This window comes from Heptranchias perlo, chromosome 31 (genome assembly GCF_035084215.1).
Source record: "Heptranchias perlo isolate sHepPer1 chromosome 31, sHepPer1.hap1, whole genome shotgun sequence".
NCBI classification, from domain to species: Eukaryota; Metazoa; Chordata; class Chondrichthyes; order Hexanchiformes; family Hexanchidae; genus Heptranchias; species Heptranchias perlo.
The window spans coordinates 22,602,744-22,621,147 of NC_090355.1; positions in this window are offsets into that span (position 1 = coordinate 22,602,744).

Below are 18,404 nucleotides of genomic sequence, written 5' to 3' on the forward strand. Positions count from 1 at the left end.
CTTAGTAATGGTGGGCGGGGAGAGGTGGGGGGAATGCTTGTGTGGTTGGTAGGAAACAAGATTGTGCTTAAACCTTGCCAAAAATTCTTACTGTCCATATTGTGTCAGTTTTACTCACCAAAACTTCAATCAGCTGAATAATATGGGTAATTGCAATGAGAAAGAAGAAAGAACTTGAATTTATACAGTGCCATTCACGACCACAGGGCATCTAAAAATGCCTTTGAAGTGTAGTTAGTATTGATATGTGATAACTAATTTGTGCACAGTAAAGTCTCACAAGCAGCAATGATATAAATGACCTGTTAATTTGTCTTGGCTGAGGGATAATGTTGACCAGGAACTTTTTCGCATCGTGCCATGGGACCTTTTACACCGACCTTAACAGGTAGACGTAAAGGATTCTGCGAGCTGCCTCTCGGCTGTTTCAGGCCGGGAGATCTTTTGCTTTCCACTCTTCTGTCATGAAGCCCTGACCAAGGGGTTCACTATGGGCATTCCCATATATATTCTTATGAAGGAGGAAGAACAGAAGCAGGAGGAAGAGGAAATGACAAAAGGTTCACAGGATAAGGCCACACCAAAGGAGCAGGCCACCAACTACGAGGCACTCGCCCAGGGTCTACAGACCATGCTGCTCCCTTGAAAATGCCTCAGAATCTTAAAGGAGGCAATGGTTCAGTTAGGAGGCATGAAAGGTACTCTGCCTCCTGTTGTAAACTGACCTCAGAACATCCTCTCAAAAACAACCGACTAACTTCAGAACTCTGGACTTTGTATCACAGTGCACATATATATTTGCAGAAAGTGCTTCTTTTTTATCAACGTACCTAACCCTGGTGCCTTTCTGTGCTATTCTTAAATCTGTTGTGATGCCGCACTGTGGTGCTACCTGAGAACCAGGGATGCCAATGGTGCTTGGCTGTGCTGTGATATCATGAACCTCTTAGGACTGAGGTGTCCCTTGTCTCGGGGCTGCTAAGTCACAGGAGGGCTCTTCATCAGGCTGTGATGCCAATGCAGGTGCGCAGGTAACCTGGTCCTATATCCTGACATCTACATGAGCATGAAAGGTCACATGAGCTGCCTTCAGGAGAGAGGATGGCATCATGAAGGTGGATTCTAGTCACGCCACTTGTGCTGTGCCCTGGATCTGAGTGCCCACTGATCAGCGGGGGATCAGACCAGATGGTGGATGTACCTGTGGTGGTGTTTCAGAGGCGGAGTAGGTGAAACAGGGTGCTGTGAGGTGCTGGCTTCATCTGTGATTCTCGAACTTGTAACTGGTGGCCCATAGAAACAGAAGAGGAACATATGTTAGAATGCAGGCTGTATGACACCTTTTCAAATTGTACTTCCGTGGCAATATACTGTACAATGAGTTGGGACCTCCATAGTCCATTGCAAATCCTTCTAATCTGAAAGATGTGGAATTGATTTAACTAGTCCAAGCCATTGTTGAAAAATTATAGAGGAACGTAGGAACAGGTGTAGGTGAATTAGCCCCTCGAGCCTGTTCCGCCATTCTGTTAGCTAAGTTAGAAGCCCATGGAATCGAGGGAAAAGTATGGACTTGGTTAGGAAATTGGCTGAGCGAAAGGCGACAGAGAGTAGGGATAATGGGTAAGTATTCACATTGGCAGGATGTGACGAGTGGAGTCCCGCAGGGATCTGTCTTGGGGCCTCAATTATTCACGATATTTATTAACGACTTAGATGAAGGCATAGAAAGTCTCATATCTAAGTTTGCCGATGACACAAAGATTGGTGGCATTGTAAGCAGTGTAGATGAAAACATAAAATTACAAAGCGATATTGATAGATTCGGTGAATGGGCAAAACTGTGGCAGATGGAATTCAATGTAGACAAATGTGAGGTCATCCACTTTGGATCAAAAAAGGATAGAACAGGGTACTTTCTAAATGGTAAAAAGTTAAAAACAGTGGATGTCCAAAGGGACTTAGGGGTTCAGGTACATAGATCATTGAAGTGTCATGAACAGGTGCAGAAAATAATCAATAAGTCTAATGGAATGCTAGCCTTTATATCTAGAGTACTGGAGTACAAGGGGGCAGAAGTTATGCTGCAGCTATACAAAACCCTGGTTAGACCACACCTGGATTACTGTGAGCAGTTCTGGGCACCGCACCTTCGGAAGGACATATTGGCCTTGGAGGGAGTGCAGCGTAGGTTTACTAGAATGATACCCGGACTTCAAGGATTAAGTTACGAGGAGAGATTACACAAATTGGGGTTGTATTCTCTAGAGTTTAGAAGGTTATGGGGTGATTTGATCGAAGTTTATAAGATATTAAGGAGAACGGATGGGGTGGATAGAGAGAAACTATTTCCGCTGGTTGGGGATTCTAGGAGTAGGGGGCACAGTCTAAAAATTAGAGCCAGACCTTTCAGGAGTGAGATGAGAAAATATTTCTACACACAAAGGGTGGTAGATGTTTGGAGCTCTCTTCCGCAAACGGCAATTGATACTAGCTCAATTGATAAATTTAAATCTGAGATAGATAGCTTTTTGGCAACCAAAGGTATTAAGGGATATGGGCCAAAGGCAGGCATATGGAGTTAGATCACAGATCAGCCATGATATTATCAAATGGCGGAGCAGGCACGAGGGGCTGAATGGCCTACTCCTGTTCCTATGTTTCTATGTTCAATGAGATCCTGGCTGATCTGTGACCTAATTCCATATACGCGCCTTAGCCCCATATCCCTTAATACCTTTGATTAACAAAAAATCTATTAATCTCAGATTTAAAATGAACAATTGAGCTAGCATCAACCGCTGTTTGCGGAAGAGAGTTCCAAACTTCTGTCACCCTTTGCATGTAGAAGTGTTTCCTAACTTCACTCCTGTAAGTCCTGGCTCTAATTTTTAGGCTATGTTCCCTAGTCCTAGATTCCCCAACCAGCGGAAATAGTTTCTCTCTATTTATTCTATCAGTTCCCCTTAATATCTTGAAAACTTCGATCAAATCACCCATTAATCTTCTAAATTCCAGGGAATACAATCATAGTTTGTGTAATCTCTCTTCGTAATTTAATCCTTGGAGTCCAGGTATCATTCTGGTAAATCTACGCTGCACTCCCTCCAAGGCCAATATATCCTTCCTAAGATACGGTGCCCAGAATTGAACACAATGCTCCAGGCGTGGTCTAACCAGGGCTTTGTACGGCTGTAGCATAATTTCTCCCCCCTTGTATTCTAGTCCTCTAGATATAAAGGCCAGCTCAAATGTCACAACTCAAATTCAGATCCGATTTAGAAAGACTTCCATCTTTTGTATAGAAAGAGTTAAGTAGTGCATTCCTCTGGAATTTGTTCCTAGTAACAGTGTGTTGTGTTTGAGTTTATGCCTGTTTGGTGGTGAGTGATAAAGGGAATAAAAATAACAGGAAATGGATGGCACTAACCCACAGGTCCGGGAAGGTCTCCTAGTTTCATCCACTCCTACTCTCATCCATTCCTACTCCCATCACCATACATTTCAACAGGTGACTCCCCAAAGGCACACAAGGGCTTAAAATTCAGAGGCCTCCTCTGGTCTGCCTTTGCTCTCTCTTGCAAGCAGACAAGTAGTGTTGAAATATTGATAGTTTTAAGAGCACACACAGCGATATCCCAGGGCCCACCCTGCATCCCAGTGTATGCGTGTGTGTGAGTAAATGAACATGCATTAGGTTTTGTTGGAAGAATTTTGATCAGGGCTACCTTTTAAAGAGAAAATGTATGATAAGATTTCCAGTTGTAATCTGTAGGGTGACAGTGTGCCCTGCTGTACTATGAGTATGCATGTTCAGCAATTAAATAGCTGTCTGTTTGTCCGATGACTGCGGCTGCATACAAAACAATGTCTAACAGGTTGAGAGAAAACTCTGTGGCACGCATACTTTGCCCATCTCCTTGGTGTAGGGATTTGTTGAGTAGCCTTACTTTGACAGATTTTTTGATGCTTGATAATTTCTTTCACGTTACATGTCCATGTTGGCATTCCCAATGTTTTCCACCTCCTCCCAGGCTCTCTGAAACTGCCCTGCTGTGGGCAGGGTGCTCTGGAGTACAGAATGGGGCAGCCCTCCATTGGTGCATCTCTTGTTGTAGTAGTAGTAGTAGTAGTAGCAGTAGTTCCAGTATTTCCTCAATGTGGCTTCATCACCGCTTTACTTTAAAAGTTGCAGCTATGCCCTCTTCAATTGTGTATCGAGTGACCTTACCTTTAAATATGTGGTGCAGCCCTTTAAATTACTGCGCACATGCAGGAAATCCCTTAACGATCAGAACCTTTAAGGGTGCAGACAAGTTTGAAGCCGAGGATAAACATATTACGTTGAACACTAAATGATTACTTCCTGGAAATATTCACGAGAGAAGTATCCACTAGTACCAAGCCACCCATCAAAGGAGGTTTTACAACTATACTTCAAGGCATTTATATCACTTGCATGGCTATTCTAGATAGGGTTCAAGGTTTTAAAACCAATAAATCTCCGTCAATAAATGGTATATATCTGAGGCTGCTAAGTGAGATTAGGCACAGGGTGCTGACAGTTACCATGAGTGAGTCGATGAATCCAGGGTGGTCCCACTCGATTGCAAGCATTGTGGTACCTATCTTCAAGAAAGATGGAGATACCCCCCAGATAACTATACACCCTTAGTATTGCACCAGTAGCTGACAAAATAATGGAATCAACTAGTAGGAAGGAAATTGGGGAGTACCGATACAAACTATCTTAATAAGTGACATCTAATATGCTTATAGAAAAGACACATTCTGCATGACCAACCTCTCTTGACTTTTTTGAGAAAGGGACATCTCCATTTGGTGTTGAAAAGCCCTATGATGTGCTGTGTCTAAACTTCCAGATAGCTTTTGATAAAGTTCCACACAAAAGGCTGCTACAACCAATGTAAAGCATTGGGCACCTTGGATAAGAGTTAGATAAGGAATTGGCTGAAAGAGAGGAAGCAGTGGGCACTATTTAGGAGAGTGGTGTCGAGCTGGGGACATGTACTGAGTGGAGTTCCTCAGGGATTGCTGCTGCGGCCCCTACTGTTTCTGATCTACATAAATGGAATGTATTCAGAAACTCAACATAAGTTGGTCAAAGTTGTAGGTAATCCTGAACACAAGGGGGAGCCAGTAGTGTTCGATGAAATATCCGAGAAGTTAAAGAAGGATCTAGACAATATTTGCAAATGGCAGAATTATGGCAGATGGAATTTAATACAGGGAATTGCAAGGTCTTGAACACTGGAAGAAAAAGTGGGGAATATACTGACTTAATAAGCGTTGTTGAGTTAGCTAGAAGAGAGACTGAAAGAGATCGAATAGTGATTGTGGACTCAACATTGTTCATGTCCAGTCATTGCAGAGAAGCAATCAACAAAGTAAACAGAACACTGAGTTAAATTGCCAAATCAGTAGGGTATAACTCTATGGCTGTCATACTGAAGCTGTACAGTGCTCTGGTCAGGCTGCATGTTAAATACTGCATTCAGTACTGGTCACTGAGGCACAACAGAAGTGGTCTCAGTTGGTGTACAGAAGGATGACGAGGCTGATCCCAAGTGGTGGAGGACTGAGTTATGAAGAAAGGTTAAAAAAGCTTGGACTTGTCAGCCTTGAAAGAAGACAGATGAGAAGGTCTTAGTATCATACATATCTCTCCAAGTGGAATAGAAAAGGTCAATTCTGAGCATCAAGTTAAACCAAGACTTCAGGACAAGGAGAAGTTGGTACAAAGTGGTGAGAGGCAAGTTCAGGACTGATTTCAGAAGATATTCCTTCACACAAAGGGTGATTCAGACAGGAATAGTCTTCTGAGTAATGCAGTGGCGGCAAAAACTCAAGTCATTGAAGAGGCAGTTGAATCCTGTGACGTGGGTGGGGTGGGGGGTTGGGGAATACTGTAGTTTTCCATGGAAGGATGAGTCAATGACTCTCTCTCCCCGTACTTATCGATGGGAAATGGGCAGCAAAAAGTGTTTCAGAAGAATAAGATGGAAGACCAAGGGAAAGAAATGAGGGAAAAATAATAGTAAAGAGGGGAAAAGGAAGTGAAGCAGTGGGGAAAAGTGAAATGTGCAGGAGTCTGACTTGATTGAACAAACTTCCAGCTTTATTTCAGCAATGTTACAGCTCCGAGAAAAGAGAGAGATGGAAAGTAAGGTCATTGATGTGGGAGGGGTGGGTGTGAGAGGAGCAAGGGACAACAAATTAAACTCTCTTGGGAGAAGGGGAGGCAGTGGGGGCACAGAGAGTAAGAGTCACACAGCGATATCCTGCTGGGATTAAAGAAACAGGGATAGAACTTCTTGGGGGCGGATGGAGGGGGGAAGAGAGTGAGAGAGAAAGGAGGGCAATAACAATTGAGAACAGGAAAGGATCCAGCACAGAACTCTGGGGAACTGCACTCATTATCAAACCCCAATGTGAACCCTTCCCATGGTGTCTCATGTACATTTTTTCAATATCATAAATGCTGTCCCATTCTCCATTCATTGTCTGCTGTAAACATAAGGAAGAAAACTTTAGGTCAGCATTGTTTTTATTACACTTCAAAAAAGTGAAATTATAGAATGGCCTACAATAAAAATGACAAGTGGTTTGGAGATTGGAACCTGGGGCTTGGGATTCAGACCATGTTGATAATTCAGACAATTACTCTAGCTTTGCCCTTGTAGGTTCTGATATGTGACAGCCTTGAAACTGTCTTAGGCAATTCTTACTCGGTATGTCACTGTGTGGTCCAAGATTTGTTTCTCTCAGGGAAGAATATTCAGTTGTTTTGTGGCTTGATATCAATATGTGTTGGTGAGCAAAAGTGCGGAAGGACTTCAGTTTGTGCTTTTTCGCTCCACAAGCTGAGCTCCATCCTCTTGGGGAGGTGATTCGAGGTGGGTGGGGTAAAAATCAGGAAGGGCAGAGGGGTTATGCATTACCATCCAGTTACGCAGCAGTATTGGTGGGGCCTGTGGAATGAGTGTTGCCTCTGCGTGGGTGGGAGATCTGCAAACAGTAGAAAACTCGTCGGCAATATAGGAATGTACAGGACTGGAGAGGACCATTGAGGTCCATTTATTGGCCCCAAAGAGGTAAAAAACACAGAGCAAGTTTTTAAAAAACCATCCTTTGGGATGTGGGTATCATTAGCAAGGCCAGCATTTGATGCCCTTGAGAAGATGGTGGTGAGCTGCTGCCTTCAACCGCTGCAGTACATGTGGTGAAGATGCTCCCACAATGCTGACAGGGTGTTCCAGGATTTTGACCCAGCGACGATGAAGGAATGGTGATATACGTCCAAGTCAGGATGGGGATGACTTGGAGGGAAATTTGGAGGTGATGGTGTTCCAATACACCTGCTGCTCTTGTCCTTTTAGGTGGTGGAGGCCGTGGTGACTTGCTGCAGACAGGACACACTGCAGCCACGGTACGCCAGTGATGGAGGGAGTGGATGTTTAATCAAGATGGGCTGCCGATCAAACTGACCGCTTTGCTTTGTCCTGGATGGAGTCGAGCTTCTTGAGTGTTGTTGCAGCTGCGTCCATCCAGGCAAGTGGAGAGTATTCCATCACACTCCTGATGTGCCTTGTTGGTGGTGGGAGAGGCTCTGGGGAGTTGGGAGGTGAGTCACTTGCTGCAGAATAGCCAGCCTCTGGCCTGCTCTAGTAGCCACATCATTTATGTGGCTGTTCCAGTTGAGTTTCTGGTCAACGGTGACCCCCAGGAAGTTAATATTACAAACATCACTGTTTCCACATGAGGTACATGATGAGTGTATTGGGCTGTGTGTTTCTGTGTCAGAGTGAATGTCATCAATGAGGACAAACACCTCGCTATGGCCATCCCCACACCTCCACTACTCGCCTTTAAACAGCCACCCAACCTCAAACAGACCATCGTTCGCAGCAAATTACCTAGCTTTCAAGAGAACAGCGTCCACGACACCACACAACCCTGCCACGGTAACCTCTGCAAGACATGCCAGATCATCGACACAGATACCACCATCACACGAGAGGACACCACCCACCAGGTGCATGGTTCATACTCCTGTGACTCGGCCAACGTTGTCTACCTCATACGTTGCAGGAAAGGATGCCCCAGAGCATGGTACATTGGCGAGACCATGCAGACGCTGCGACAACGGATGAACGGACACCGCGCAACAATCGCCAAACAGGAGGGTTCCCTCCCAGTCGGGGAACACTTCAGCAGTCATGGACATTCATCCACCGACCTTCGAGACACACGACAACGCAAAATCGTCGAGCAGAAATTGATAGCCAAGTTCCGCACCCATGAGGACGGCCTCAACCGGGATCTTGGGTTCATGTCACGCTACACGTTACCCCACCAGCGAACAAATGTTATCTGTTTTTAATATAATGGGTCATTTGCTGGCTTTCTCTGCCTTCCGGATGTTTCTGCCTCTCTCTGTTTTTTTTTTCCTGTTTGTTTTTTTGTTGAATGTGTATTCGGGGGTTCTGCAGGTGACACCTCTCTGTCTGAACACGGTGATTGCCTTGGCAACAGGCAGTTGCAGGGGCAGTCTGTAAACACCATGTATTGTTCTGTGATGTATAAATGCGTAGGCTTCAAGGAGCTCCTGAACATTTACCTGACGAAGGAGGAAGCCTCCGAAAGCTTGTGAATTTAAAATAAAATTGCTGGACTATAACTTGGTGTTGTAAAATTGTTTACAAGAGTGAATGGTGACATCACAAGGATGCCATCCCCATGGAAACAGCTAGGCTGTTTCATACACTGATCATGTGTATGCCCCAAACAGCCATTTAGATGACACATGGCCTTTAAAATGATGTCAGACAAGATTACTGTTAATATGAATTTAGTACATCTATCATTACTGTGTCTGTTCATATTACTCATCACATTGTCAAAAACTGTTCCAAAAAATGAATTTTTCTGAAGAACATGCCCGTTTTTATTTTAAACTGATGCAAAATAAGTGAAAGTGGCTTAATTAGATAAGACCCTTCAATATCCTTGCTGTAATTCAAGTGAAAGTGTGTACGTGTTTGTATATGAGTGATAAAATATTCCATGCATTGTTCAAATCTTCAAGATCACGAGAGGTGAGACACACACCAAAGTCGCTTTAAAATGGAAATCAGAAGCAATTTTCTGTTGTAGAAAATATCCCTACGAATCTCCCATGTAGCTAATGTGAGATTGTAGAAATTTTACAAGGAACCTACTGAAAACTAGGGAGAGTAATGCTTTTATTTTTCTTTTTAAAAAAAGCATTTTCAATATACTTGAAAATCCTTTTTAGCAATACTGCAGACTAAGACAAGTCTGGGTCTCTGAGGGTTTATTTAAAGATTATAAAGGTTTTAAACAAAAGCTGATGTATGGTAGGTGTGTATGATCTGTGACACCGATTTAGTCATTTAGCAATTTGCTTCGCTGACTGACACCAGGAAAATAACCCAGTCCCTGTTCCACTGAGAAGATGGCAGCTCCTTGGGTGTTAATTTTTACAGTAATTGCTGCCACCTCTCCATCTTTCCTAATTACCTCCAGGAAGACTCCATCTCCCCAGGCACTTAAACAGAAAGCAATAAACAAGGGACCATTGTGAAAGCAACCAGGAAGCTCTCTGGAGTGTGTTGCAGGGAGACCCCAGCAATACATCGAAATAAAATGAGCAGCAAGAATGTGAGCAGTAATCCAGGACTTGGAGATTGGCTTTTTGCGTTGAATTGATCTCTTTTTAAACCGCGTTGACTGGGATCTACTTCCCTGCAGAAGTGTTTCACCTATTTTGGCCAATTTTGTGTGCCTGCTTTCTTCCTCTCCTGAAGACCCTGCTTTATGCTGATGTGTTGTTCCACAGGGAGGGGCAACCCTTCTGGTGCAGTAGCCATGTGGCCTTTCTTATGTCAGGCCCGATAGAGTGTGTGTGATCAGACTATTTGATTGTGGAGGGCGTCACAGCCAAGCTATGTAAATAATGACCGATTATATCCACTGATCAGCGAGAGAACACATATTCAAGGTAAACTCACAAAGATTAAAGGGGAGGATCTAAAAGAAATCACACAGCTTTGTCAAAGTAGAGTCTAATTACTATAGAACGGAATTAGATAGTTGCTTTAAAAAAAAGAGGAATATTAAAAGATACGGAGAGTGATCAGGAGAGAGGGATTAGAATAGGGGGCTCATGTGGAGAAAAATTCTGGTGCAGATGGGCCAAATGGCCTGTTTTGGTGCTGTAACAATCTACGATCCATATTAAAGCAAAAAGTGAGTCATTTGGTTGGGAAACTTGAAAAAAAATACCAGCAATGTTTGTACCTGCCTGCAGCAGCTTTACATTTCGCACTCGTATTTTTGAGACGCACTGGCTGTTCATGATTGTTCTAGTTATGAGTTTTCTCATTCATTGTTAATGGATCTCTTCGTTTTCATTTTTTTCTCATAATCCCGCTGCTTGCTGTGTTTTTTTGAAATGCAGGAATTGTGTTTGGAGGTGTAGGGAGTATTACAGATTTGTGTTGTCTTTAGGTAAAAGATCCCATGGCACTATTTCGAAGAAGAGCATGGGAGCTCTGCCGGTAACCTGGCCAATATTTATCCCTCAACCAACATCACTAAAACAGATTAACTGGTCATTCTCACATTGCTGTGTGTGGGACCTTGCTGTGCACAAATTGGCTGCTGCGTTTCCTACATTACAATAGTGAATGCACTTCAAATTTACTTCATTAGCTGTAAAGCCCTTTGGCACATCCTGAAGTTGTGAGAGGCGCTGTTTAAATACAAGTTTTTCTTTTTATCTTCTCACTAAAATTGTTTAATATTCATCAATTTCACCGCAATCATCATCATCCTTGAGAGAACTACAATTGCTGGATCTCCACAATCCCGGTGGGTCAAAGGCTCGTCTGTGCTTCTTTTGCAGAGTTCCCCAGTAGCTGGTTCCAGACGCCCTGATTTTAACGGCCGGGGTTGCGGGGAGGGTATGCGCACGAGCCTTAAAGTGGGCGGTGCACTTGGACGTAACTGAGAGGTTAAGGCCCGGCCTTATTTCCATAAATTGTCTCCAATTCCCACCCGAACCCGGCCGGATTCCATTACCTGGCTGGCGGCAGGCCGCCACCTGGGACCAGCGGGAATGGTCCCTGGCAGCCAGGTAAGCGGTGGCAGTGGGTGGGGGGGGGGGGGGTAACCCTCTGGCGGGGGAGGGAGCTCAGGGCAAGGCATCCCTGTGAGGCTCGGTAGAGCATTGTTAAAATCTTCAAGATCACAAGAGGTGAGACACACGCACACACACACACCAAAGTCGCTTTGATTTTTAAAATGGAAATCATAAAGAATATTCAGCTTTTCTGATGTGGAAAATATGGCTATGAATGCAGGACTCGCCTGACAGGGAAGCCTCGCTCAGTCAGGCCTCCAACGAAAATTGCAAATCAGGTCCCGATGACATCATTGGGACCCATAGAGTCATAGAAAATAGGAGCAAGAATAGGCCACTCGGCCCTTCGGGACTCCGCTATTCAAAATGATCATGGCTGATCGTCTAACTCAGTACCCTATTCCTGCTTTTTCCCTATATCCCTTGATCCCTTTAGCATTAAGAAATATATCTATCTCCTTCTTGAATACATCTAATGACTTGGCCCCCACTGCCTTCTGTGGTAGAGAATTCCATTGGTTCACCACCCTCTGAGTGAAGAAATTTCTCCTCATCTCGGTTCTAAATGGCATACCCCGTATCCTGAGACTGTGACCCCTGGTTCTGGACTCCCCAGCCATCGGGAACATCCTTCCTGCATCTAGTCTGTCTAGTCCTGTTAGAATGTTATATGTTTCGATGAGATCACCTCTCATTCTTCTAAACTCTAGTGAATATAGGCCTAGTCGACCCAATCTCTCCTCATACGTCAGTCCTGCCATCCCAAGAATCAGGATCAGGCCCGATCTGCATATTTAAAGTTGGACCCCATTGCCTTCCTGGTGGTGTCCCGCTCGCCTGCTCAAAAGAGCAGGTTAACACCAGGACACAGCGACAAGGCAGCGGCATCTGAGGGGGTAAGTCGCTGCCTTCATTTTAACTGCCATCCCGGTTTCTGCCAGGTGTTAAATCGGGGCAAGGATTTCTAAAGCTGATTACCTGCTCACCCTTCTGAGTGTGGAATGGTTCATGGGATGTTCAGGAATGCCCAAAAAGAAGTGTTCATTTTAGAACACAGGAGGAGATTGAAGCTTTAAAAAGTTATCCATTATTCCTGCACAGAATTCATTGCGGGCTCCTTACTGGAACCTCCTTTCGGGAATTCAGTTTTATTTTAAAAAAAAATAAAGCAAAACATTGAAGGTGCAATTACAAAGAATACAGATCCAACATACTGCAGAGAATTATGCCATTTTTCACTGTCAATTCCACCCTCTTTATTCCAATGGGATCAATGTAGCTGAATTTACAAAACTGAGAAGGCGTTTGGAACAACCAAGTTTCAGAAAAATCAAAATGATAAATTTAACTAATTTAATGAAACTGTTTGCAAATACTTAGAAGAAATACTGTACTCAGACCTTGAGCTTTTGACTCAACACTGGGTACGGTAGCATAGTGGTTATGTTACTGGACTAGTAATCCAGAGGCCTGGACTAATAATCCAGAGTCATGAGTTCAAATCCTGCCATGGCAGCTGGGGAATTTAAATACAATTAATTAAATAAAAATCTGGACTTAAAAAAACTAGTATCAGTAATGGTGGCCATGAAACTACCGGATTGTTGCAAAAATCCATCTGGTTCACTAATGCCCTTCAGGGAAGGAAACCTACCATCCTTACCCGGTCTGGCCAAATGTGACTCGAGACCCACAGTAATTTGGTTGATTCTTAATCGCCCTCTGAAATGGCCTAGCAAGCCACTCAGTTGTACAATCTCGCTACGAAAAGTCATAATAAGAATAAAACTAGGCACCGGACACGACAAAGGCAAACCAAGCCCAGTTGACCCTGCAAAGTCCTCCTCACTAACATCTGGGGACTTGTGCCAAAATTGGGAGAGCTATCCCGCAGACTAGTCAAGCAACAGCCTGATATCGTCATACTCACAGAATCATACCTTTCAGCCAACGTCCCAGACTCTGCCATCACCATCCCTGGGTATGTCCTGTCCCACCAGAGGTGGCGGTACAGTGAGGGAGTGGCCCTGGGAGTCCTCAACATTGATTCCAGACCCCATGAAATCTCATGGCATCAGGTCAAACATGGGCAAGGAAACCTCCTGCTGATTACCACCTACCGTCCTCCTCCATGTTGAGCACCATTTGGAGGAAGCACTGAGGGTAGCAAGGGCACAGAATGTACTTGCTCTGGGTGGGGGACTTCAAAGTCCATCACCAAGAGTGGCTCGGTAGCACCACTACTGACTGAGCTGGCCGAGTCCTGAAGGACATAGCTGCTAGACTGGGCTTGGTGAGTGAACCAACACGAGGGAAAAACGTATTTGACCTCGTCCTCACCAATCTACCTGTCGCAGATGCATCTGTCCATGACAGTATTGGTAGGAGTGACCACCGCACAGTCCTCGTGGAGATGAAGACCCGTCTTCGCACTGGACACCATCCAACGTGTTGTGTGGCACTACCACCGTGCTAAATGGGATAGATTCAGAACAGATCTAGCAGCTCAAAACTGGGCATCCATGAGGTGCTGTGGGCCATCAGCAGATTTGTATTCCAGCATAATCTGTAACCTCATGGCCCGGCATATTCCTCACTCTACCATTACCAACAAGCCAGGGGATCAACCCTGGTTCAATGAGGAGTGTAGAAGAGCATGCCAGGAGCAGCACCAGGCGTACCTAAAAATGAGGTGCCAACCTGGTGAAGCTACAACACAGGACTACATGCTTGCTAAACAGCGGAAGCAACATGCTATAGACAGAGCCATACGATTCCACAACCAACGGATCAGATCAAAGCTCTGCAGTCCTGCCACATCCAGTCGTGAATGGTGGTGGACAATTAAACAACTAACGGGCGGAGAAGGCTCTGTAAATATCCCCATCGCAAATGATGGCAGAGTCCAGCACGTCAGTGCAAAAGACGAGGCTGAAGCATTTGCAACCATCTTCAGCCAGAAGTGCCGAGTGGATGATCCATCTCTGCCTCCTCCCGATATCCCCACCGTCACGGAAGCCAGTCTTCAGCCAATTCGATTCACTCCACGTGATATCAAGAAACGGCTGAGTGCACTGGATACAACAAAGGCTATGGGCCCTGACAACATCCCAGCTGGAGTGCTGAAGACTTGTGCTCCAGAACTAGCCAAACTGTTCCAGTACAGCTACAACACTGGCAGCTACCCGACAATGTGGAAAATTGTCGAGTTAGGTCCTGTCCACAAAAAGCAGGACAAATCCAATCCGGCCAATTACCACCCCATCAGTCTACTCTCAATCATCAGCAAAGTGATGGAAGGTGTCGGCGACAGTGCTATCAAGCGGCACTTACTCACCAATAACCTGCTCACTGATGCTCAGTTTGGGTTCCGCCAGGACCACTCGGCTCCAGACCTCATTACAGCCTTGGTCCAAACATGGACAAAAGAGATGAATTCCAGAGGTGAGGTGAGAGTAACTGCACTTGATATCAAGGCAGCATTTGACCGAGTGTGGCACCAAGGAGCCCTGGTAAAATTGAAGCCAATGGGAATCAGGGGGAAAACTCTCCAGTGGCTGGAGTCATACCTGGCACAAAGGAAGATGGTAGTGGTTGTTGGAGGCCAATCATCTCAGCCCCAGGACATTGCTGCTGGAGTTCCTCAGGGCCGAGTCCTCGGCCCCACCATCTTCAGCTGCTTCATCAATGACCTTCCCTCCATCATAAGGTCAGAAATGGGGATGTTCGCTGATGATTGCACAGTGTTCAGTTCCATTCACAACCCCTCAAATAATGAAGCAGTCCATGCCTGCATGCAGCAAGACCTGGACAACATCCAGGCTTGGGCTGATAAGTGGCAAGTAACATTCGCATCAGACAAGTGCCAGGCAATGACCATCTCCAACAAGAGAGAGTCTAACCACCTCCCCTTGACACTCAATGGCATTACCATCGCCCCATCGCCAAATTCCCCACCATCAACATCCTGGGCGTCACCATTGACCAGAAACTTAACTGGACCAGCCATATAAATACTGTGGCCACAAGAGCAGGTCAGAGGCTGGGTATCCTGCGGCGAGTGACTCACCTCCTGACTCCCCAGAGCCTTTCCACCATCTACAAGACACAAGTCAGGAGTGTGATGGAATAGTCTCCACTTGCCTGGATGAGTGCAGCTCCAACAACACTCAAGAAGCTCAACAACATCCAGGACAAAGCAGCCCGCTTGATTGGCGCCCCATCCACCACACTAAACATTCACTCCCTTCACCACCGGCACACTGTGGCTGCAGTGTGTACCATCCACAGGATGCACTGCAGCAACTCGCCAAGGCTTCTTCGACTGCACCTCCCAAACCTACGACCTCTACCACCTAGAAGGACAAGGGCAGCAGGCACATGGGAACAACACCTGCATGTTCCCCTTCAAGTCACACACCATCCCGACTTGGAAATGTATCGCCGTTCCTTCATCATCACTGGGTCAAAATCCTGGAACTCCCTTCCTATCAGCATTGTGGGAGAACCTTCACCTCACGGACTGCAGTGGTTCAAGAAGGCGGCTCACCACCACCTTCTCAAGGGCAATTAGGGATGTGCAATAAATGCTGGCCTTGCCAGCGATGCCCACATCCCATGGACGAATAAAAAAAAAATAAAGTTGTCGCCTTAATGTTAATGTCGAGAATCCAGAGAATCAAAATGGCCGCTTTCTTACATTTCTGATATAACTTTCTAACATTGGTTTGTAACTGTTTGTCTCGGTATCTTGTGTCCTCCTGCTGTCTCCCACCTACACAACTGAAATGCACTGACCTAGTAGCGGTGTGTGGGAGAAGGACAAGAGATTACACTATTAAAGCTGGGGAAATAAATGCAGAGCAATGGCACACATGAAATAATGGTTTCCAATTGTCAACAGGTTAAATATTTATGCTGACTTATGAAGCCATGTGCTCTGGGAAATATTCCACCTTTCCAGTATGATCTATTGCATCAGAATTTTCCGAGCCTGAGGTACAGGGCTCCTGGAACACCCCAGCCCCACCATTGTGAACTTACCTTACCTACTTAACGTCTGGAGTCTGATTTCCCCCTGAGATCGGTAGACTTGTACCAATGGGTAGATTTTCCCTCCTGAAGGTGCTTCCTCCTTACTGGGGTGGAGTCTCAACAGTTGTCTGCTGATTAGCCTGAGTGGACATTCTTGGTGCGTGACCCTAAACGGTGAGTTTGATCACAGATAGGGCATCACAGCTGATTCTGATCCTGTCCTCGACAGCTTCTTGCCCACTTCCAGCAGGAGCCTCAGGATAATGATGTGGAATGGGAAACCTGGTTGAGTTTATTTTCCCTTTATAAGCCGAAGAGTGCAGAGGCCTATTGCAGCACATCTCTGTTGCCCCACCCAAGATCACCTAGATCAGCACAGACTGGAAATCAAACTTCAGGCACACTGATCTATATAGCTGGTGGAGCCATTAACTCATTGGCCATCGGGGGAGCTGCAGCTGTCGACAGCTGGACGATGGGGACTACACACAGAGTGCTCCAGTCTTGCAAGTGGCCAATTTAGCCATGCCAACCATGTCACAGTTCAATGTGCCTCACTTGAGCTGGCACTCCTTAATATAACAAGTATGATGAGGCTTGAATAAGACTACAGATTAGAAATGTTTTCTCCCCATAGAAAGGTAAATATGTGGAATAGATTTCTAGCAAAAGAAATTAATTAATTGCCAAAAAATGCTCAGTCCTCATGAGGGTTGGATGCTTATTGGCAAAAGCAGATTGGAGGCCTTGGTGCCTGTTTCATGCCTGTAGAATGGGTGCAGTGTCATCGAATTTCTAGGTCATAGTTCACTGTATTGGAAATGTAAATATTGCAATTATACTTTTAAAAATTACTTAAACTGAGCGTCACCCCCAGGAACCTTTGTGTAATGATATAGTATCATCATGTTCAGTAAGTGTCAGTGTTTCATATCAGTTTGAGTGTAATTTAGAGACTCAACAATCAGTATATATCAATTAATCAATTTGTTTGATGCAGTTTGCTCCAGCCAGAAAGCTGAGGCTGGCAATCTCTCGGTCGAGATTGAACTGCCGCAGTATATAATGTTATTTTGAAACATTAATAGTAATTCCGTTTCATTCAATCTTCCATCATAATTCACCCTGAAAAAAAGTTCAAAGTAAGAAATTTATGCTTTGTTATGAATCAGAGTTATGTTTTGTGTGTAAAGTTAAAGGAAAATCTTTTTTTTTAAATTGGGGAGATTGCAGAAAGGAATGAGTAAGAATATACCTGCTTAAGATTGAAGACAGTTGTTTGCTTTCATTTTGTTTATCTGGATCTTTTCGGTGGAATTTTTTTTGCTTAAAACCCAAATGCTGATGATATCAGGGATATTGATTGTGGGGAGTTGGCAGTCTATCCGATGGTTGAAGGAGCTGAATTAACAGGCACAGTTAACACTGCAGCATCTCAGGGTTAATGTGTCTCGACTGATCAGTCAGCTCAGCTCCTCACGCTGCCAGCCTCAATAATTTATCGGTGCTCACTGTGAGCAAAAATATTCCAAACAAAATTAGCCCACATCCCAATAAAAAGCTGTGGAAATTAATCATAACTCCTTGTAACTTGAGTTATTTAAAGGAACATAGTCATCAGAGTCGAGGTGACCTGTGTGTCAACTTACCAAGTTTGTGAAGAGAAGTAAATGACGACGTCAATATAAAAAGTGCTAGAAATGTGCAGCCAGTCAATCGACATGTGAAAGAGAAAGGAAGAATAGCGTTTCAGATCTGAGATCTGTTGATGGACGCCTCCCCTCTGAGATTTTAACCTTTCTTTTGTTTCAGATGTTTACCTGACCTGGTGTGCATTTTCTGGTCTATTTCAGGTTTGCTGCACTTTTTTTATTATCAGCACTTAACGTGGTGATAATTTCATTGTAACACCCCTCAAGTCTGACATTTAAAAAAAAGTAACATTTATTAGCTAACTTTCATCAGAGCTGGATTACACTGCAGAAGATACCACGTCTATAGCAGCACTAACCTTCCCTGCGGCCTATGTGGCAGACGTAAAGCTGTGGTTTTGGTGCGGGCTGTTCCTGACTCTTCCAACAAGCTTGCCTGAAAACTCCCCCCTAAGCTGCTGCAGAGCCCTTCTTACAAGAGATATTTATAGTGGCACTTGCTCTGTAACTAAGGGAATTATTTGAAAGGT